Source organism: Cyprinodon tularosa, unplaced genomic scaffold, assembly GCF_016077235.1.
Source record: "Cyprinodon tularosa strain WSP-4 unplaced genomic scaffold, ASM1607723v1 ctg280, whole genome shotgun sequence".
Classification (NCBI taxonomy): Eukaryota; Metazoa; Chordata; class Actinopteri; order Cyprinodontiformes; family Cyprinodontidae; genus Cyprinodon; species Cyprinodon tularosa.
Window position 1 is genome coordinate 567662 of NW_024038986.1, and position 24095 is coordinate 591756.

Sequence of the window (24095 nt, forward strand, 5' to 3'; positions counted from 1 at the left end):
AACATAATTGTGTTAATTCCTCGTCAAAAGGGGGAACAATGACATTCATAAACAACTAGGGCGCTACTGTTTCCGGAAGCGCTTACAAAGAGAGCCTCATGTCCACTTCAGGGGCCACTGCTATTGTAGTTAGTGAACCGCCCTCTCTAACCCGACATCACCCCTTACCCTCCCTCCATGGCAACAAAGACAGACAAACAGGAAGCAGCTGTTACCAGGGAAACAGCCAGAAGGTCTGCAGCGCTGCACGGCGGCAAAGTGTGAGCGAGGTAAGAAAAGAGAGGAAAATGTTCTGGGAAAAGCAACACCGTGGTGGTGGAATCTAATTAGACTGTGACCAAGGATAAAGAGGGATATTTACAGTTCCTATTGGCTAAATAAGAAATTCTGTCTTGGTTGTTTGTGCGTGTGCATATGTAAACACACTCCAATTTGCGCAAATACTAAAGGCTACCTGCGTCTAAGCCTGAGAATAGACTGACTGACGCACAGAATGACAGACAAGCTTTGGAGTCCTGGCAACCCTGCTATTTCTCTCTCCCGGCGCCCCCTCCTCTCGTCGCCCACCCCCACGCCTCCTTCTCATCTTGCATCCCTCTGTATCCACTCCGCCATCTCTCCTCCACGTCTGTCTTGTCCCTTGGCATAAAATGATTGCATATGGATTGTCACATAATCCGATTCTGTCACTTAGAATAGCTTTGCCTCCGCGGGGCCTCTCGTTTCCTCCACAATTTGAATTTTGATCACTTACCCAAATGAATTAATAGCAAGAGAAGCTCAGTGAGGAATTAGCTTTAATAGGAGCCGCCACGGCTTTCACCTGTTAAATGGCGTTAAAGTGGAAAGTCTGGTTTTTGGATCAGCTTTAAAGAACTTGTTTGTTTTTTTTTTTGCTCTTGGTCTTCACTCAGTGATGACACACCCAACCCCTCTGAACTAATTTTAAGGCCATCTGACTTTGATCTTGAGCCCAGAAAATAAAAAGGAATCAATCAAATGGTATAAATCTAGTCCCACAGGCATTGCCTCACGAAAGTCTTTATCACCCTTAAACTTATCTGCATTTCTCGCAGCAAAACAACAAACAACGGTTTTTCATAAAATTTTTGTGACAGGCAAAAACACAGCAGAGCATTATAATAAAGCTATAGTAAGTTTTAATCTAGTCTAAGTTTTCTATCTAAGAAGAAACAGAAAGGTAAACACTTTTACTCATTGTTGTCTCTCGTGATTTAATGTTTCCACATGTATCTATATTTAATATAAAATTAACTCTTTGCAGATTTTTTATCATTCACTTGGACCTCTGTTGCTTCTAGAAACAGTCCAAGAGCTAAAAGAGAAAAAAATAAACATTCAGCTGTTTTTTTTAAGGCGGTGAACAAAGTTTCCAACACGGCTGAGCCTGTAGGCAGCAGCTTGATACACATCTTGCTCATTTCACTACTAAACTGCTGCTCATTTACTGTTTGAAAGCTGTACAAAACGAAATTTTGCCAAAGGTTACTGGGACGGAACTCAATGGTAAAGTTAATGATTCTTATTTCAACCGTTGCGTATATTAGCTGCGACATATGAATAAAGATGCTGTGACCGAAAAAATTTGATTGACAGATGACCTTTGATATATGATTGGCTGAATTTAGGTGTTCAAGTTGACGTATAACTAACTGGCCTGCAGAAGATAATGGAAAAAGAAAAAAACAGATTTTAAGTCAGGATTTTTTTTTTTTATAGATATTTTCTAACTTTTGGGACAATATAGTCTGATAAAGAGTACATTTATATACATGTTTAAGCCAGAGTGATTTGACATTTAAATATTATTTCCCTAAGACTTTAAACTCTAACATACTGAAATGTGATGCATTCAGTTCAATTCAACTCAAAAATACTTTATTAGTCCCCAAAGGAAATTAAATGTTCCATAGGATTAACTCATATGTGTTCTAACCAGCTGTTATAGGTGTTGATAGCTGCTTCTTGTGGTAATGTCTCACCACAGGTAGGATATCTGTAGGTGTATACTGCTTCCATGAGCAGCATAAACTCTGCTGCGGTGTCATCAAACCATTGAGCTTTTATGCCATTCAGGCCCCATGTTTCCTGCTGGCTGCACTGGTATATTGCAAAGTTTGTGTAAGCCACACACCATGATGTCATTCACATCTTCTGGAAGTTTAAAGTTGAATTTTTTGCAAAAACAGCAAATCATACTAAGGAACTGAAACCAGTTTTTAACAAGAATACAAGCGGCAGAAAAAGAGGCCTAGCCAAATGAAAGAGTAGGATGTGTCTATTGTAGTTTACCAAAAGCTGTAAGGGGAAGCAGTTATCTGATCAGAGAAGCCTCCGGTGAAAAACGAACAATGCTTCCTTTAATATCCATCTCTACAGCGAATCATGGTGGTGGCATCATCATGCTGGTGGGAGGCTGTTGTTCAATAAAGACAAGAATATTGGTTAAAGTTTATAGGATTTAGCGTTTAAATTCATTCATTGGTACGATAAAAAACTTTCAGCTGTATCTCAAACCATAGGCTAAAAAAAACATAACATTCCCTTCTGATCTTTTTCCTACAACTTTATTAACTTTTTGTGGATGTATGGCATCACATGAAATCCCAATGAAACACACTATGGTTTGTGATTGCAGCACAGATAGTTGAGGGAAAAGTTAAATGTATTTAAATGTTAAGAACATCTAAGATTAAAAGAGCCTTGTCACATACTATGACTTTATGAACATTTACACCAGCAGCTGACTTGAAGGTTGCAAAGTCTTTCCAGTGAGATTGTGATAGCTCTGTTCCCTAAATATTTCTTATTAAATGTTTTTAGAAGATACAATAGTGCTCGTAGTAAGTGAAGATGGAGGGAATAGTAGAAAGTAATTCCCAGCAGAGGAAAAGAAAGAGGTAAAGTCTGAGACTAGGAGTGCAAAAACAAAAACAAAAAAATATGCTCTCCATGTTTGTGCTGTTCTCACTGCCAGCATCATTGAGGCTGTCAATCACAGCCAAGACCCCATAGGGCAGTGGCGGCTGGTGAAAAATATTTTTGGTGGGGCTGATATAGCCTAGTGTATGTCTCCAACTAATCCGGAATAAGAATTCAAATAAACAATTGGACAATACATACAATTTAACAGTAATATTTTAATTTACTATAGAATAACAGTAACAGTGATGATTTGGGTCACTGGGACGGGGTTCTTTGGCCTCCAAGAATCCAGGCATAGTCGGGTTACCGGTGTTGGTGATTTATTGTGCTCAAAAACTCAAAACAGGGTGCAAAAGAAACTAAACATATACAAGATACTCTGGGCCTCAGCCTCCCTCCAGTTACCAGCAATGTAACAAAGAAACAGAAAACAGAAATTGCCGCTTTTCTTCCCACAGCCCTCATTAAATAGTTTAAGCCCCTCACATCAGGCTCTCTTATTTCTGATTTCTTCTCATTAATCAGTTTTGTCCATATATTACCTCCACAAACAATTGATGTACAAAAACAAATAATTTTTACAACTTAATTCCTTTACACAGATTCATTGATTTATTCAATTACACCAAACTGGGTTTGAACCCAGCAAAGACGCAGCCAGACTGAAGATGACAAGTCCCCATAGCATAAACACGTACACACCCACACCCCCCACATACCCACACACACACACACACACGGCTAACCCCACTGAAATATTAAGTGTGCACCCTCAATATGCCAGCAGGTAACCAGGAACAGCTTGTGTGTTTTAAGTTCATGGAGCTACTGGGCTCAGCGCGAGTGTATTGGTCCTCACAAACACAGTATAACAGGAATGTGTGTGTGGCGCGCAAAGTTAGAGAGGTTGTTTTAAGCGACGAGGTGGATTCGTCACAGTCACAATAACCATGACATGAAATGTTCATATCCTACAACAGGGATGTTCTTCTGGCAAACGGGTAGATAAATAAGGATCTCACCGAATTTGGTGGAAGCTGCATCTCGTTCGTTACATTCGCCGTCTTCCCTCTAATTGTCTGCACCTGCGCTTGGGTGCAGAAGCCAGTTAAAGCGCAGTATTTTCAGCGCCCCAAGACCATAAAGTTCCGAGACGCTGATTGGCCATTAAATTCACCTAGCAATAGTACATGATTGACATATCCTCTGCAAATGTGGGGCTGTCTGATCAGCGCCCCCAGAACAGAGACGGTAGGAGTCTGTCTGTGGAAATCCACAAATGAATGACAGTAGATAGGGAAATGTAGTTTATATAATTTGTTTTGCTTATAGGTACACAGTCTAGAGAGTAAAACTGACATTTATGAGTTAATTTCTAAAAATATAATTTACATTTCTCTCTTCTTATCAGGGAGGGCGGTGCCCCAGCGCCCCCTATGGGCCGGCCGCCACTGCCATAGGGCCCACACCCACCTGCATATTCCTAGTCGGGCCAGCCAGACTGATACACAGTTTATTCATCTGGTAAAGAGCTGGTTCAACTGGATTTTAAAGGCGGGACTAAAGGGTTCAGTCTCATCAGGTTCTAAAAAATCAGATAAATACGGATGTGATTCAAAAACTCCAAGGGACGCATTCTGTTTTTGTAATTTGGTAGTTCCAGAAACATTTTAAGCTGTTAAAGAAACTCTCCAGTGACCAATTTCTGACATTTTTTGCCTAAAAAAGTCTGGAATACTCTGAGAAAACCTGGAATGTACATGGAAAACAGTCCAAAAAAAATCCAGCAGGAGTCCATGTTAGGATTCTTTTTTTAACCTTTATTTCACCAGGAAAAAAATCCCATTAAGATTAAAAACCTCTTTTTTAAAGGGAGTCCTGGCCAAGAGGCAGCTAATTTACATAATAAACAGAGATACATTAAATTAAATGACAGGTAGGCCTACATAAAAAAAAACATATCAAGTAAAACAATAACCTCAAATCTCATGACTTTCTACTTTTGCTGCAAGATGACAAAAATCTGTATATTACAGTTTTCCTTTGGCCTTTTTTTGCCGCACTTGATGGTAAAGTATTTCTGCTCAATGACAGACAGATGTTCTTTATCCATCAAACAATTTGTATTTAAACCCAAAGCATTTGACCTTTTTGTTCTAAAAGAAGAGGAATAAAGGTTCTAAATGTTCTTCTTGTTCTTGGCAAACTGTCTTGTTCTTCTCTTTGTATTTTTCCATTCTCTTACCCCCTCAAAAAGCAGTTTATCATTTGCTCCTTTTTTTTTTTACTCTCCGTTGTCTCATTAGAGTCTCCAAAGCTTTCACAACAGATTGAAAGGAAAATCCCAAAAAGGAGCAGCTCCCGGGGGCAAGAAGGCGAATGCGATGCACTTTGTGCTCTCAGCAGAGGAAACTGCTTTTCTCTGACTTCAGTCCTGCACAAAAATGAATCAAATATCCTGAGTCATCTCACAGGTCAACATATTTTCTTGGCAAGGCATGGCATTGGCAAATAAAAAACTACAACACAGTCTTTGGACATGTGCCTGAAGAACAACATTTCTTTCTATTTATGTTTTATATGCTAGAGAAAAAAAAAAAAAAAACAATAATTTTGTAGACCTTTAATATATGAAATTTTCAACAAGTGAATATTTATAACAATAACAAGCACCATAAAATAGAGCGTTCTGGTGATTTGTGCTTTAAACAGGATACCAGTTTACTCATTCTTTAGTTTTTGTCTTTTTTTACATTTACATGCTGTTTTGTTTCAACAAAGACTTTAATTATTAAAGGAAAACGCTGATGCAACTCAAATAAGAGTAAAAAAGGTACTGAACCCAGGCTTGATTACTGTCAGTGCTGGAGAATTAAACTGATCGTGTCTGAAAACATAAAACGGGCAGACGCATCTCATGTCCCAGTCAAAAAAAAAAAGATTAAAAAAAAGATTGATATTGACTTGTAGGGAAAAGGCCACACAAAACTTTTTATAAGACTTCTGAGATCTCACAGAACCACAGTGAGAGCAATAAATTACAAATGGAGAAAACGTGAGCCATTCATCTGGGAGGTCTGGAAATAATTCAGAATAAAACCAATCTAGAGGTTTGTGACCAAAAAAACCATACACATCAATTTCCTCTTTATCGAAAACCATTAAATTGGTCCAAAAGGAATATGGAAAGATTTTTTGTGGACCATTCAACTTACAGAGTATTCATGGCAAAAAAAAAAATGAAGTCAAACAACATGGAAAAGTGATGGTCCGCATCTGTTTTGTTGAAGATATCTGAACCGTGAATAATACTATCTACATTCTTTAGAGAATATCAGACATGCTTTAGTTTTGCAGAAGGTTGTTGATCTGAGGTACATCCACTTTTTGTCATGATGGTTTTTAAAGATCTCCCCCACATGCAGAGATTCACCCAGAGAGCCAGGGGAAAATTTAAAAGGTTTACTGAGAGGTTGACAAAAAACAGAGAGAGAGATTATATGCAGGGTTATCGCAGTGGGACTTCAGCGTCTGGTGAACCGGAACCAGAAACTGTTAGGGGAGATCACAAAGATCAGTTCAAGGCCCGTAGGGAAAATGACTGAGACTGGTGAATAACTGGAGAAGACTCACGTTAGGGAGAATTTTGGTTTCCTTTGGGTCCACTTTGTGGGGTTTAATCCAGAGATGAATGAACTCGTTGGAGGGGGGACAGGCAGAATTGCGTTGGGTTCAGAGGAGCAATGGAACGGACTGTCTCCGGGTTTTCCTGAAGTGGGCTTGAACAGATCTGGTGCAGGTTTCCCCTTGCTCAGCGTGACTCGAATTATTCCTTCCAAGGCGGGTAGAAGGACCAGGCTTATCCAGTGGATCAGGAGGGCATTCTACCGGAGAACAAAGACAAAGGCAAGGCTTAGACTAGAGTACCCAATACTGGCAAAAACTCTGGCGTCAAGGTGGTGACAGTCCGCAGCTCAAGTACTCCTCTGGTAATGACCCAACGAGCCGCAGGTGTGCAGGGAGGCCCAACGAGAACAGGGCACTGCCTGGTGGTGGGGAGAGGAAAAACACAGAAAAACAACCCACACAAACTGGAACCCTAACACTTTTGAATTAATCAAAATTAAACAAAATCTATTTTTTTTTTGGTGGCTTGGTAAAAGTCTGTCCAAAAATAAAGACAAATTCTACAAATAAAATTTGGAACAATATCATCCACAAGATGACCTTCTGTAGTAAATATGGTACTTCCTTGCAGTTAAGTTTAGGGTTCAGAAAGCAAAGCATGAACCCTTTATCTATGATATTCTCATAAAAATACCATACTGGCAGCACTATAGAAGGGAGAGACTAATGCAGACTACAGTGGTCAGATACTAAACACTGTTTGCAGCAGTGCAAGATAAACAATCCAGATAAAAATGGCTCTACAGGGCATTCTTTGGACAAGCTTTTTCTCCTTTCCGTATCAGAGTGAATCATTTTTCTGCAAATGTCAGAGTTCCTCAAAAACTGCAACCCCTGCTTTAGCCCAGACCCTGATCCACATTTCCCCTTTCTTCTCAACCTCTTTGCAATTCAGCAGTTCATATAAGTGAAGACTTTAGGCTATTTAGGAATATTAACCATGTAATATCTGATGTTAGAGACTTAAGCAAGTCTGAGTGTACTACTTCTCATTTTGCATTAACCCCACAACATGCTAGAAAGACTCAGTGAAAGTGCTGACATTTAAGGAAAGGGTTTAAAATGCAAAGCATCATTTTCTTTAAATATAAGCAAAATTTGAGGATTAAGAAACCATTTGTGATCATTCAAATTGAGGATAGTCCAGACTTTGACTTTGTGAAATGAAATAAAATGGTCCACATGAGTGCATGCAGCATCAATTAAGACAATGTAGGATGTTGAACGTGGAATATAAAACAAACAAAAGGCAAACTGAAGGGAAAATGGCACGTGGCATGATGTCATCGTTTATGAAGAGCTGCAGCTCACATGTACGCACAGAAAGACAAATTTTTTTTACATCTAATCTTAGTTTGATCTCCTAAATATTTATTTTGTTTGATGAAATAATGTATTTATGGAAGACATTAAGAGTGGCCTGGCACTCTGAATCATTTCCTTTCTATATAATTCAAACGTTAAAGGAATTTAACTTAAATAGAGCATTTCTTGTTATAACAACCACTAAAAATGCTTTTGCAGATACTTTCACCTAATTTCACCCACAGCTATGCTGATATGCAGATCAGATGGCAACCTGGTGATAAGTGCCTTGCTTGGGGGCACATAAACATGCTGGAGGGGAGAAACCCCTGAATCACACAGAAATCTCAGCGAATGCATGGCAAATATTTTAACACAATCACTCATTTTGGATCCTAAAGCAGCTAACCAATCCCAGACTATGACCCGACCCCCACTATGTTTTACTACCAGCCAGGGCTCAATGTTAACCATCGCCCGATCTCACGGGGCTAGTAGTTTGTATTGTTGGGAGAGTACAAATTTCATTGCATTTGCCCGCCGGGCAAGTGCAATGATCGCAAAAAAAAAAATTATCTATCACTCAAAATTACTTTAAAATCACAGACTGCGGGTGATTTGAAAAAGCCGGGTGATTTTGTGCCAGACGGCGTGATTTTTGTCCCCTTAGCGGTAATTTTGATGTAGTTACCAAAACGACAAACGGCTGCATTTATTTTGTCAGGGAATTGTCTTGGGATTTATCTTAAGTTTTTAACCTGTCAAGTTTTTTTTTTGAATTTTAACATTACAATTTATATTTTCCAAGCACACAGCAGTTTAAAGCAAAGTTTAGTTTGAAAAGAATGTGCAGGAAGGATTGAAAAGCATGTTAAAACGGTAATGTAGGCTTGAGTTCATTATCTGACACATGCATATACACACCGGGAACCTGGAAACTTAAAAAATACTGAATCACATTTAAAAACAAACATGTTTCATTGATATATATACAAAAATGAATATTAGGAACTATATTTATCAAATATTATACTGGGGAAGTAAAAATTGTTTCTGGGCAAATAGAATGTGAAAGTCACTTGCCCGAAGGGCAATTGGTAAAAATCCTTAACGTCAACCCCTGCCAGCATTTAGATATTTGTTCTAAACTGCTTCTGTAAATTTTCACCAGTTTGATGCAAGCCTTCTTAATCTGAAATATTTTTCCTTAAAGTCTTTGAGATCAAGGAAATGTGAAACAGCTTTGTTTTTGATGATGATGTTGTTTATATTGTTGATGTTGGCTTTGGTCTTCAGCCCTTGGTGCTAATTTCAGCCAGTACGTTGTTAAACTAGAAAAGCAGTCTGAGAGCGCAGATTATTCTTACAAAAAATCCTAAAAAAAAAAATCCTGCATCGTTATTATGATGTGGATCATCACCATTTAATGGATTGCTCCTTGAACTGATATGCACCATTATAAATATTTCATTAAAATTTTTTTGTTATCCTGTGCACAGACATACTCTGCAAAAACAATCTAGAAATGACTAAAAATATCTTAAATGAAGTGTATTTAGTCTTAATTTGTGTAGGTAAATAAGATGATCTGCCAATGGAATTAACATTTTTGCTCTTACAATAACATAATTAGATAATATGCACTTGAAATAAGACAATGCAATTGCTTTTTCCTATTTTACATTGTGTGTTCCATTGGCAAAGTGTCTCATTTACCTCCTAAATTCAAGAACAAATGCACTTAGTTTAAGAAAAATTGTCTAAATTTCGATTTTTTTACAAACATTGTAAAAAAACATAGCCTCCTTGGCAAAGGCAATGATGACTTTAACTTGGTGGAGGTTTGTTTTTGTTAAAAGGGAGTTTTCCTCTCCACCGTCGCTACAAGCATGGGTGATGTGAGGGATTGATTTTGAGTCGATGAGTCAATGCAATCAGCTGATTTTATTTCAATAGAAAACTTTGAACCAATCTGACTGGTTGATCTGGTTGAATTGTATCTAAATTGCATCGAGATGAAATATGTTTTGATTTGGTGCTATAAATGGCGCTATAAACTGAATTTAATTAAATGAATTATGACGGTTAAAGTGCTCTAAATACTGTTTGGTCATTCCACTGCAGGGAAAGTCTCCACCCTCTTCCATATTATATAGATGTTTGAAAGACTTAAAGAGGCTTTGGAAAAAGTAGAAAACAGCTGTGTTTTCTACTTCTTCACATAGCTTGCATTCTGTGCTGTGCACACACAGGGAGAAAAGACGCATGGAATATAAAAGCTCTGCGTCTAATTTCTTTGTGGAACATTTGTCCATCAAGCATAAACGAGCCTTTGGCCTACTTCATGTTGTCAGACTGGTTCTATTTGAGTGATCTTTTTGGCTTTTAAGATCTGGTATTAACCAGGCCTGGGTGTGATCAGTGAAATGAAACTTAAAGAGATAAGAACAGTAAGGTGTGAATTGCTATTTTTTTTTTACTTAAAGAAGTTAAGAAGAAAGGACCAGTTTTATGACTAAGGCAACAAAGCAAAAGCAGAATAAATCTCTAAGAGGGCAAAAAAATATATGTTTTCTTCTTGACTCCTACATAGTCTCAGCCACACATTTAAATCGCCTGACTTTAAGGGCTACTTCCGTTCGTTATCTAATTACCTTGAATCATTTTCCCTCTCAAGGAGTTGCCTGGTTTGACACACACACACCAGGAGTTCTCAAAAGCCGACTCATTAGTTTTGCAGCTACATACGTCAATGAGCAATGTTGCTCAATCATCTTGCAAACCACAACCGATGCAAGCTGTGATCTCAGCTATACGTGACCTATCATGGAAAAGGAGCTAAAAGTGTTTAAAACAGAATATATTTCTCCATCAGATGATTGAGGAGAGTGATAAGTTTGTGGTGAAAAGTCATGAGGTGTCCATGAGTGTTTATTTCCATTAGAATAAGGTAGGATTGAGGGTTGACTCAAGATACGTTTATCTGGAATTTTCCCATATTTCTTAAAAATACATTTTTTTTGTAATGATGCTATTATTGTGCATCAATCTTGTTGCAGGTAATCAAGTAATACAAATGTGTCCTTTTTATTTACTTTTTAACAATTTTGTTCTCCATAGTATAAATAATTTGATTAAAATACAGTTTGCGAGTCGTCATTTCTCTGGAAGGCGGTAGAATGATGAAGACACTGCATCGTTATCTCAACCGTTAACATATTTTCCACAAACACTGAACCTCACAACTCCCCAACACGCAAAGGTCATGAGTGGATCTGACCACAGCATGAGTTATTTTTGGTACCATCTGTGACCAAGTCTGCTAATAATAAGCCCAAAGGGAAGTGATGTCTCTGTGTTTAAGGCTCCAACGTCAGTATCAAGAGAATTTCGCAAAGGAAGCGGGACGAATGTCACGCGAATCGCAGGCGGGGTGACACATTGTACCTTCTATCAAAATCCATGCCTGGATCCTTCTCTCTAAAAAAACAAAAACAAAAAGAAAATCTCTCTGAATTTTTTTTGGCAAGCTGCTTTCTGAATGTTAGTGTTGAGCAATTATTTGCAGCAGGGCTTTAACAAATCCTGAGCATTATTAAAACTATGAATGTAAACAAGAATGACTTCTGTGACTCTCAGCAGATATAAACAGCATCCAAATGTCAGCGGTTATATTTGTGCAGCTGCCCACTCACCCATCAGGCAGGAAATCTTTGAGTTCCAGCCAGTCAGCCTCAATTAGATAGACAAAGCTTGAACTTCTTCACCGATCGTGAATCACAAATTGACATTAAAATAGCTCCACTGACATTATGAGACTGTGTTATGCATGAGTGACTTTTTGTTTACCGCTTTTCAGTTTTGTTCTAAGTAATAAGCTACCTGGCACTTCTTCTTTCTGTTTTTATTCCACTATTTATTGGTGCTCACACAATTTTCTGGTTTATAATTCACTTTAAAACATTTTCCAAAAAGAAACCTGTCCAGTTATCCTGCTGGAAGGTGAAACTTTACCGCAGTCTTCTGCAGATCTTGTAGGATTGCTCTGTAATTAGCTTTGTCTATCTGCCCATCCACCATGACCGGCTTCTTTGTCTCTGTAACGAACCTGCAGAAGAACATCATCATCCCCACACTATGATGCCTCCACCACCATGCCCCACTGCACTGCTGTGTGATGTGCATCGTTAATTTTTATCTGACCTTTAAATGTAAGCCAAAAAGCTCATTATCTAATTTAAGCTCCTTCTTCCAAGTATCTGATGTCTCCCCTGACTTGAAAAGAAAAAATGCAAATTGGTTTTGCGCTTTAGTTTTCTTTCAAAAAAATTTTTTTTATTTTTTTTGTGATTACACCATAGACCCAAGATTGTTGGACTTTATAACTATTAGTTTTTATTTAAACATATTGTCCCATATGAGCTGTGGAGGAGCAGTTTTTTTTAATTTTGTGAGTCAAAGCTTACCTTTACATCAGATATGACAAAACTCCCATGTGGGGTTCCCCAGGGGTCCATCTTAGGGCCCCATCTTTATCATATTTGCATGCTCCCTCTATCTCAGATCTTAATAAACAACAACATAGGTTACCATAATTATCCAGACGACACACAGCTGTACATTATGATGTCACCAGGTATCTATGGACCTATTCAACTTATTCTGGGTAAATGCCTTGAACTAATCAACCCATTTTCTTTTCAGGTAAATCAAAGCAAAGCTGAGGTATGTCTCAAGGTCTGCCTAAAAAGTGGATCAGTCAGCTGCAGATCCAAGATGCTGTTGCTAACATCCTCACTAAAACTAAGAAATTGGAGCACATCAGCCCAATTCTAAAGTCCTTAGAATGGCTTCCTGCATTTTAGAGAATAAACTTTAAGATACTTCTGTTTGTCTATGAATAGCTGAATGGCTTAGCTCCAAAATACATTACAGACATGTCAGTGAATCAATAACTGGCTTTAATCTACTATGCAGAACCAAAATCAGATCAACACTTAGAGAAGCAGCTTTTAGTTGTTATGCTCTTCTAATGTGGAAAAAATTCCCAGAAAGTTGTAAAAGCGTTTAAACCCCAAACGGCTTTGACTGAGGATTAAAAACCTATTAAAAACCTATTTGCACATTATCTTGCACATCTTTCTGAACATTATTAGTTTAAGTTGGTAGTCCAAGTTTATTTGCTTTTATTACTAATCTTTAAAGTATTTAGTTTGTATATAATTTCAGTACTAAAGTTATTAATCCTCATTTTTATAAGGATGAATAACGTAAGTTTATTATTTATCCTCATTAAATATTCAATCATCTTTATGCTACTGTGATGTAGGCTTCTCTGTGTTTTCCTATTTTTTGAATTTTCTTTCTGCCCAAATGTTCTATATAAATAAACTTGCTCCAGAATTACCACGGGCCTCCTAACTGCTGCTTTCATTAATGCTCCCAGTGCTGTGACAAAGACCTAGTGCTTTTACAGGAGATAAGCAGTTCCTATTCTTAAGGTTTTAATTTATAAAGACATTTAAAAAAAAAAAAAAAAACATTTTTTATTTTACTTCATATAGTTTTTTGTTGGTCTCACATTCAAATGACATACTATGAGGTTTGTGGTTTAACGTGACAAGATGTGAAAAGGGTTTATGAATAATAATAAAGATATTAAACTAAAAACTAGTTTCTTAGTTATGTCAATTTCCAGCGAACACACTCAGGCATTGTCTTAAATCTTTTGTGGTTTGTTGCAAGGAAAAACCGGCTCTACCTAAGCATAAAAATCACACTGCTATGAAAACAGAAGCATGTAAGAACAAACAGTGCTGTTGTAGACTTTGTGGTTTTAGCTTCTTTCTCAGTTGAGCAATTTCATTTCTGTTTTTTTGTTTAACACATTTAGATATTCTGCCACATTATAAAGTGTTTAGTGTGGGGAAAGTGCTGTATATCCAATTTCCCCCTTTTTTTTTTCAACAAAACCCAGAAAATTCATAGCATGATTAAAGTCTTGTTTCAGATTGGTGTGTTTTTAGTACTTTGGCCAACCACCCACAAATCTCTGTCTTTTTTTTTAGTTCCAAACTTGCTGGTTTCAGTTAATGCCAAAAGAAGGCTTATGCAAATCCACTTGCACAGCATTCAAACTTGTTGCAACCAGCAAGATGCTTTGCAGGTTTTCTTGTATCTCTGTTTGTTATGAAATTGTGCAACCATTTGGGGAAGTGAACATTGATGTTAAGGAATGAAGGAATAATGCAAAATAATTTCATCATCCACTATTAGCCAACGACTCTGTCAAAGTGTCATTGAAAAGAGAACAGTGCACACATCCACACGCCTTGCAAAAGTATCCAAACAATCTAAACTGCTTTGCATATTATCAGACAAAAAACCACAGACCATAATGTACTGGGAGGAAAGCTAATAAGATTGATCAACATAAGTATTCCACAATTCTGAAGGTTTCAAAAGTTTTTAAACTTTTGCTTCAGGAAAGAAAAACATCTGAATTGTGTGGAGTGTATTTTTTTTACCTCTCTTCCTTACTCCATATTATCTCCAAATAAAATCCAGAGCAACCAACTGCCTTTAAAAGTGATTAATAAAGAATGCCCCCCTCATTAATCTGATCCTTTTAGAGCAGGACATCATTTAGTTATGTTCTCCACAAATCATAATTTTATTGAAAAGGGACAGAGGAAAGAAACAAGAAGCATAATTTGCAAATAAATATGAAAGAAGTGGTGTTATGAAAACAAAACTTACCTTTATGCCCAACAGATGGTAGCTATACACAAACATATATAAGGGGCATCAATGAATGAAAACCTGTTAGAGAGTTCCAAAAACCTGGAAATAGGACAAAGTCTTACCTTTCAGCAGGAGGCTCAGACTTTAATACAATCAGGAATCCTGGAACAACCATCCTCCATCCGAAAGTGGCTAAAATATCAACCTTTAAAGATCATTTTATAAAGTTTTGACTGAAGAGGACTGAGTATATATGCACAGATTTTTAACAGAGATTTGTTTCCTTTTTCTGTCACTTTTCTATTATGCTGAACTACAAGATGAAGCTAAATATGTATGAAAAGGAGCAATTTACAGTCAGCAGCTACATTACATACGTTTTCTTAATTGTTGGAGCTAACTAGAGTGCTCTGAGAAAAAAATCAATGAGATACACCAGAAAAATCAAGTTAAAGATTTAGACGACAAACCTTATCTCTATGAGCATTAAAATACATGTAATACCTGAAATACCTGTGTCAGTCACTGTACATGTTTATGTCACATTTAATGTGAGATTGACGTTGAAGTCTGTCATAAAGAAATTAATCTATGTGGTTCTAATGTTTGTTAAAAATGTGATTCCCTCGTAGAAGTTACCACAATAAGAGAGGCGCTGTCTTATAAATCCAGATTCATTTTTAAAAATTAAACGAGTGGATGAGTGTCTCGGAAGGAACTGTGATAAAACAGACTGATTACTTATTCATACTGATGTGAAAGTTATGAGTGTGTGTCTCTGGTTTCCAGTATTTAACTGATATTTTTTTTTTTTTCAAATTTAAACTGACACAAACTGTATTTCTAAATTCATTTCCTGTGCTCTTGTAGACAGACGTTTCATCAAAAACATATTTTCCTTTAGGTTATGATTCAAAGCTGAATGCTTTGCTCTACGGTTGCATAGACACAAAACGGCCTTGTTAAAAAAATTGTTTTCAAATATAATTTTAAAGTTCCAGTACGAGGAAGAAAATAACCATGTCTTCTTGGTGCAGGGCAGTTTAAAAAACAAGTTCAAATTCAATTAACCACAATACATTTGATCAATAATTAGATAAATGTAGAAAACGATGCAGACTCACAAACAGGAAGCCTGTTTCATTGCATCAGGGTGTTGAATAGGCAGCAATCCCACCTCCTAAGCATAATCATGAAAACTGTTTCTCCTGAAGCTCAATTCAATTCAAATTTAAAAATACCTTATTGAACCTGAAGGGAGATGGAGTCACTGTCCTTGCTGTGTTTGTTGAAAGCAGTAAAGTGCTAGATTTAGCCATGCAGGTGCTCGATTTAGGCCTGTGAAAGAGCTGTGTTTGCACAGCAACCATAAATGTTAACTTGGATCATAGAATCCTAGCGAGACACAGTATTAGCTTTTTCTTCGTTTTGTTTCTGGTCTTTCTGGCTTGTAAGATGGCCTGGTTTCCACTGTCAGCACATGCATTCATCACTGTACAGCAGGGTCAAAGTTGAAATGTGTCTGACTTTGTGTTTGTGTGTGAGTTTGCAAAAAGGTTTGCTTGCAGTTTGCTTGACGTAGCATTAAACTGCTATTGCATGGTGCAAGCCATTGAAAACAATGGGTTTCAAAGCAAAGCAGTGAGCTCGAAAGGACAGTAGGAGCTAAGACCATACCATACCAACTTTATTTATGAAGCACTTTATGCACCGGACAGGACCAAAGTGCTGTACACAATCATAAAATACAAGTAAATACAAGTAAAACCTCTCAAATTGTGCCAAAAGCCAAGGAAAAAAGATGAGTCTTAAGAAGGGACTTAAAAACAGCGAGAGAAGAGGCCTATCTTATGCTCAGAGGCAGATCATTCCACAGCTTAGGAGCTGCCACAGAAAAAGCACGGTCTCCTTTGAGCTTGCATTTTGACTTTGGGACCCTCAGAAGCAAGCTAAGACTTGGTCTCCGGTACAAAAAACTAAAATCCCAGCTCAAACATTGACTGTGCATCCAGTTGAAAGCCCGTCCTGGAGAGAGGAGCATTTGATGCCCATTATAGATGTACATCTTGTATCTTAAATTATTTCATGCAAACTCATTATTGATCTACATCAGAACCAAATTAGGTGCAGAATTAGACCGTTTCATCAAAGAGTTTTTAAGGCCATAGCACTTGAAGGTAACTCAAAGCTTTATTGAAATGTTAAAGACTTTAACATAATCAGAAGTGCGTGATATATCCACTTGTCTTTATTTGTTAGTTAATTTAAAGCAGTTTTTTTATATAGTGTCAATCCACAGCATATGTCATCTCAAGGCACTTTACAGAGGCAATGCAATCAGAATGATAAGGAAACCAGTCAATTGCATCCAGTCATTTACTTGCAGGACATGCTCCTCATAGTTGAGCTTGCGACGACGATTTTCGCCTGCATCTTGTGGTTGACTCTTCAGCAATCCTTCACACCCAGCATGCATGACATTGGAGAGGAAAAACTCCCTTTTGAAAAGAAGAAACCTCTAGCAGAACCAGGTGCAGTGAACCAGCCTCATGCCGAGGAGATAGACGGAGACACACAGAAAGAAGAAGAGATACAAAAAGTAAATGATAACTAGCTCCACATATGAGCCTTATCCAGGAAAGACACAGCCAGGCAGACGAGCTCCGAGCCAATTCTCTTCTCAGAGAATGAGTAACTACAGTAATACCACTTCGTGAATGGCTGCCTGTTTACAGTGACCTCTTGTTTCGTGAAGACATACATTGGTTTTGATTTGATGATGAATAAGGGATGATGAATGACTTCTTATTGAAGATGGAGGCTAAGATGTAGAGCTGGTAACCTAGAGCAGCTGACCTGCTGGAAACTACACAACTTTTTAACCGCTAACAGATTCTCACCTCTGATGACAAGCTGCATTTTTTTCAAACTAAAAGTAGAGACGCAGCATGTGCACACAGGTACGAGACGGCTGTGCTGTTGTTTATAGCTGTCCCCACAGCAACACATATGACTAGTACTGTAGACAGTTTTGTCTAGACAAGGCAGTGGAAGAGCTGCCATATAAAAATATATCCTGATGCTGGTTTGAAAATCATTCAATCTCTCACTGGAGAATTTTGTACCAATAAGCCACGGCCCAGGTAGAGGGAAGACACCTCTGACGTCTCTGTCTTAGGAGAGAAATGCAACAGTTCTTGTAGTTGTACTGTCTGGAAGCTCTTCGAGCAATGAGCTCATACTTCTTGGTAACTTGGCTGTGGTTACTCTACTTGGGCATCTTTTCTGATATACTTTTTCCCTCTAAAACGATCCATTGATTCTGCAATCTGTGAAGAATCACAATTTTTAGCAAAGAGCTTTTGTCCTTTACTCTCTTATTTGGTAGACAGTGAAAAGACACCATTCTTATAGGCCAAAATATAAAATTTCTGTGTAAAAAAACTAACAAAAACCCTTACCCCTAACAAACAATTCACTTTTTGATGCCTTAAAATAATCAAGTTTAAACAATCTAACTGAATGATATAAAAACCTTCTTTTTTTTTACTGATATATGCCTCAAATCACATGAAATAACTTGTTGTCTGAGCATAAATCTGTATCCGATATTTAAACATGTTACAGGCCATTGTAGTTCTTAATTTAGTTTCAATCTGTGTGTGGCCCACATTTTCTGAGCCAATAAAAAAACTCCAGCCTCCTCTCCCTTCCTCTGAGAGGTTGTCGACCCAGTCAGTGTCTCTGTTGTTCATGACTGACCCAGAGGACCACACAGCTATCAGGCCACCGCGTTGATAATGCCAGACCACCAGAGAACTTGAAGGGAGTGAGGAATAAAATCAGTGAAAGTCAATGAAAACGAGCAACGCAGAGGGTGGTGCAGCTGAACATATATCAAATCTAGATAGAGTCAAAGGGGGAAACCCAACATGAATCTAGTACCGTAACCACCGTAGTTTCAGGATAGGAGGTGAATGCATAGCACCCTTGCAGGAGAAAAAGTTAGAGTTACTACTAGTCAATGTAGTCCAATGAAAATGTTAATTTTGATTGGAAATATGTATATTAAATAAAAATTGTGTACGTTTAAAGCAATGTAGGTACATATTAAGTAAACAAATACACTACTGATAGTATTTTTCATTCATATTATGAATCACATTTAATTTGTATCTGTGAGAAACTGAGTATGTTTGAGTCGCTGATGAGTCGTAAGCTGCTGCTCTGTGACTGGCTCTAGATGAGTCAAAGGTAAAAACCCAGGGTTTGGTGGTCCTTGGCTTTAACTTGGGGCCCCTGTGAGGGGCCTCTGAGCAGGATACAGGAAAGTTGGAATAACTCCTCTGGAATCTGTTTGGATCTTTAATGTAATAAAGATTTTTTCCAGGCAATAACTCGACACCTGACTCACTAAGAAGCTGCAGAGATTTGATCAAGCTTGCAGTAAACATTTGTTGCCTCAATTTCTGTTTGATTGTAGATTTAAGATAGATTTATCCTGATTTTCATTAATATAAATTTATTTGATAAAATGTAATCGCTTGAATATGAATGTATAGTCTAGAATTAATTGTGTGTTGTTGTATGTCTTTTTTTGTTTGTTTAATATGTTGTCATTCAATAGATGTCTAAAAAATGTTTTCAGTACAAATATAGATTTTTTTTTTTTATCCCTTTGCTAATGGGATTTTAGTTTAACAATAAGCAGGATCATGTTCAGTCATGGCAGTTTATCTGACTCTCAAGAGGCAATAAAAGGCATATAATGTCTTAAAATACAGGCATATTTCATGTTAAAGTGCATTAAATAGCTAAAACTGCAAAACATATGAGAATAAAGTTATAGCGCCACAGTAGTTTGCAAATGAAATGAAGAGAAAAAGAGTTTTACAATTACGTTTTTACAAGTGCAATCTGCCCTTTTTAATACTTCCATCTGAGCCTCCAACAATAACGCTGAAGTGGACCAATAAAAAAAATGATCTGGCCTCCCTGCTGTAAGCAGTCCTGGATTCCTAGATTCTATAAGTCTGGCAGTATCTTTAGTATCAGTTAAACCAGAAAGCAAATGGCTAATCACAACTAGGGGTGTACATAATAATCGTTTTGTATCGATGCATCTATCCAACAGCCGACGATCCGATGCATCGAAACGTCCGCAAGAGAATCGATTCATGCTTTTTTTTTTCTCCGGTCTTTTTTTATCCATTTGCTCCTGGGCGTAATTCTCCCTCCCGTGCTGCGGTGTCGCTAAACCTATTTTGCCCTCCTACCTCACTTCCTGGTTATACTCTTACAGCAGTGTGTTGCAGTAAGCTTGACACAGACATTTTTTATTTATGCCCAATATTGAAGCGTGGTCTAGCGAGTTTAGTCCGACGACGGAGGGACATGAGGACCAAAAAGAGCGGAGATCCAGGTGGAAAAATGGTCCGAGCGTTCTCGCGCACCTCACTCTTCTAGAGGGTCAAACTTCACGAGTTGTTTTCCGCAATTTGCGATCAGCTACAATTTGGGAGAGGTGTAGCGGAGCGTCTGTGGAGGGGGCGGGGACGTCTGCAGCTGAGGTGTTGCATTGCACTCATTGCACTGATTTTGTGCAGTATTTTTTGATGCAAGGCCTTTCAGAATCTATAACGCAGGGGCATTATTATTTTTCAGTGAATGAGGTTTTAATAGGAATAGGTGGAGTAAAACTTTTCTACTTCTGTTATTTGCTGTTGTTTCTAAATAAAAAAAATGCATAACAATATTACAGCTTTCATTGATTTATTTCAAATTTTAAACATTTTCCAGCAAGTAAGGTGTAAAAAAAAAAAAAAAAAAAAAAAAAAAAAAAAAGAAAAATGAACCAATTAATAGATTCAAATCATATCGTGGTGTATTCTTGAGTATCGGAAATAATCGAATCGTTGGGTCAGGAAATCGATACTGAATCAAATCGCTATGATGGATGTGATTTACACCCCTAATCACAACCAACTCATGATTTGACTAAAAGTTTTTTCATTTTCAAGCCAGGTTAATTTTTTTTAATAAAGTTTATAGGCATTTTCTACCACAACAAGTTATTTCAAAAAGGCAAAATCCATGAAGGGGGAATTGTCTTTAATGACACCCAGTATCCATTTTGTTATTCATCAAGAAATAAGACTGCTAATAGCTGTCTATAGCATTGAGTTCAACATGCAGTTACATTTGTTACAGGAAGTTTTATTTGTAGATCAATACAAACAGCATGTTTTCATGTCTGTCTTCTTCCTCAGGGGATGTGTGTTTTGTGCATGAAAGGGGTTTGGGCATGGTTACACAAACTCATCCAGACAGGAAGGAAGTAATAAAATAAGATAGCTGATTGGGGAGATAGGTGAACAGGCAGATAAGATGTTATAACTCTTCGGAGGAAACGTAGGTAGTCTTGAGAGGAAGAAAGCGTTACGTAAAGATTGTTTTTTTTTACACTTCTTATTAACTGCGAAATCACAAGGTTCTGCGTTAATGACCTTAACATACACAGATATTAAAATCATTATAGCAATCATGTGGCTAACGCTCCTTCTCTTTTTTCCTCTTTTCTCGAATCCTCTGAATCAGCCACTCAAGACTGCAGCTGCCAGCTTCTTAATGGCTTCCAGATCTTCACATCTCTTCCTGCGATCATTCCCCCTCTTTTTCCCCGTCTCTGTGTTTCTCCGCTCCATCTCAGATGAACAGGCGGAAGTGGAAATCCGGCGAGCTCCAGCCAGTGAGTCAACTCACAAACCACCCATTTAAAAACAAAACAACCGAAAGGGTTTTGAAGGAGCATTAGATGTTGTTTTTCATAAATCACTTTGAGGGTTACTGGGGAAATTTAAAACGGAAGGCTTTTAATGAGTGAATAAGTGAAATGTGTGTGCTTATGCGCAGTAAGGAAACATACAGAGAACTGCGGTTGAAGGTGTTTACATTAACTGGATGACTGTTGGTTATTGGGGATGAAAAGGTTTTATAGTTTCAACCAAATGCAGAGTTACAAGCTGATGAAGGTGTGTTGAACAGGAAAAAAGACAGTAATTCAACTATATTACATACAATATATGTAGATGTATAATGATAAATAGTCTGTTAAAAATGTATTTAATTTATCTTGAGCCTGTATATCCCTGTCTGGTCTGTTCACCTGAACCATCTTTGGACTCCTGCTGGATTCTGCTTCTGATCTGTGCGTTTCTGTCTGAGCTGGTCGCCCGATGCATGGAACATTGAACCTGCCTTCATGCTCTGTGGAATCCTGGAACCCTGGATCTGTCGGTTCCTGTTTGGATTGGAACCCCTGATCGGGCTGAGGACTCCTGGATTCCAGAACTGTTCCTGTCTGATCTGTATTCCTGACTTGCATCGGATCCCTGCCTGCTCATTGGAACTGCTGCATCCGTATGCTCTGGATGGCCCAGGGCCACATCTCGTTGGCAGTGCATCGGCTGATGGACTGAGAGGATGGACTGAACTTTCAAACCTGTTAAGTGACTCACACAGACAATGATGTGTCAGATTATTGTGGTCACTTACCTGTGTTTCTCCTTCCAGGGTGTCAGTGATTCTGTTCTGTTATATTTTTGTTTAAATAAATGTTTTGAACTTCCCTACTGACTGTCTCACCTTGTCCATCTGTCCCGTTTTGGACAAATATGTTTGAGGCTCTATCTCTAAGCTATGTTTTTAATTTGGCAAACAAGTCAAAAAAAAGAGGGATCAAATGTGGGGTTCCTCAAGGTACCCTTCTTGGTTCACTGTTTAATCAATATCCATTTGTTTTCCCAGGTCAGATAATGAAGTTCCACATTACTTTTTAACTCCTGTCTTAATATGCTGATGACGAATATTTTTAAGTATGACCTCATGACCGCAGTCCATCATGGGTACCGAGTCAGTGCCGTCATTGAAGTAATGAGTGAAAGGAAAACAATTTCCTCTAATATAATCCTCCCATAAAGAGCAAATTATTGTAGCAGCAATCTGGGCAAATGTACACTGCAGACAAACAAAATAAGGTCCAGCTTGGTCAGGTTAACAATATGATACCCAGGGTGTCTGTGGGAATTTAACTGGGTACTTGCAGCCTTCTCAGAGGACAAGCACACTGCTCTAACCACTAGGCCAAGGCCAACATTCCCCAACAAAACAAGCCAACATGAAACTTCTCTCATTTAAAAGTCTAAAAGGATAAAAACATAATTAGTTCTGACTGTAGGTGAATAACAGTGACCAGAAGGCATCAAACTAAAACAGGGGGATAAAATGTGCCTCTGATCTTAGTCTATGATGTGACCAGATTTCTTTGTGACTCAACTCTCCCAGAATGAGGCCAGGTCTCATGGTAGAACGCCAAGGATTAATGTACATTAACAATATTGTTTAAATTGTTTTGTTTTTTTCTCACGGACAACCAAACTAATAGATAAAAGAAGGCACGAAGATTTCCAATATATGAGCAATACCAAACTCTTGGAATCCCCCTCAATGACACCAAGCAAATGGAGTTTGCTCAAAACATGTCTCTGCTGCCCTTTCTTAAGCAATGATATCTGTGTTCACATCCTCTGTTTGTCAAACACACTTCCCAATTACTTGTGATTATTGACAATCTGCTCCTCTTCACCATGTATGACACTAGATTTATGCCTATTTCAAAATTATGCTTTTTTATTGCTTATCTTTAAAAAGATCATGCAAACAGTCCCAAATACACAAGGTTATAAAGCAGCACTGAAATTGACTTAATGAAGTTAAAGCAAAAAATGAAACTAATAAATCTTCATAAAAGTCCATCATAACATCAGTCTACCTTATCTGACACAATAATGGAAAAACAGGTCTTCTAAAAACTCTTAAACTTTGTAGCTTAGATTCTAATAATAGAATAGAATAGAAAATCCCTTTATTGTCCCACAATGGGGAAATTCTGTTGTTTACAGCAGCAAAAACATTATAAAATGGTCTCACAAATGTGAACCTTAGAAAAATGTATAAGAATAACATAAAAGTGAAGAGTTAAAAATTAAACAAATAAAATACTATACTGTAAAGTCTTTTAACGGTATAAAGCTGTGCACCTGCAGAATAAATAACCAATATACAGCTATAGAAATGTTTACTTTAATGGATATTTGAAAATAGAGGCAACATCAGAGATGTGCAAAATGATAGCAGCATGTTATTTAACTAAGGTAGAAACTGTGCAAAATCAGCAGAAATGTAACAACTTATTATAATGGTGTCTATGCTGATCAATAGACAAAAAAATCAATCAGGCAGCTGCAGATCATACAAAAAGCTGCAGCTGCAGTACTGGTTAACAGCAAATAAAATGGCTTATCTTACATTAATTTAAAAACCACCGCCTAGCTCCCTCTTTTGAGAAGGTTTTC

General features: G+C 37.7%; 1 long non-coding RNA gene across 1 annotated transcript; it reads left to right on the top strand.

Moving 5' to 3' along the window:
* The first annotated feature begins 157 nt into the window (after positions 1-157).
* Positions 158-22147, top strand: LOC119786843. Its single transcript, XR_005281243.1, has 3 exons — positions 158-269; positions 21280-21430; positions 21907-22147. It is a non-coding gene; the product is annotated as an uncharacterized LOC119786843 (long non-coding RNA).
* The last annotated feature ends 1948 nt before the right edge of the window (positions 22148-24095 follow it).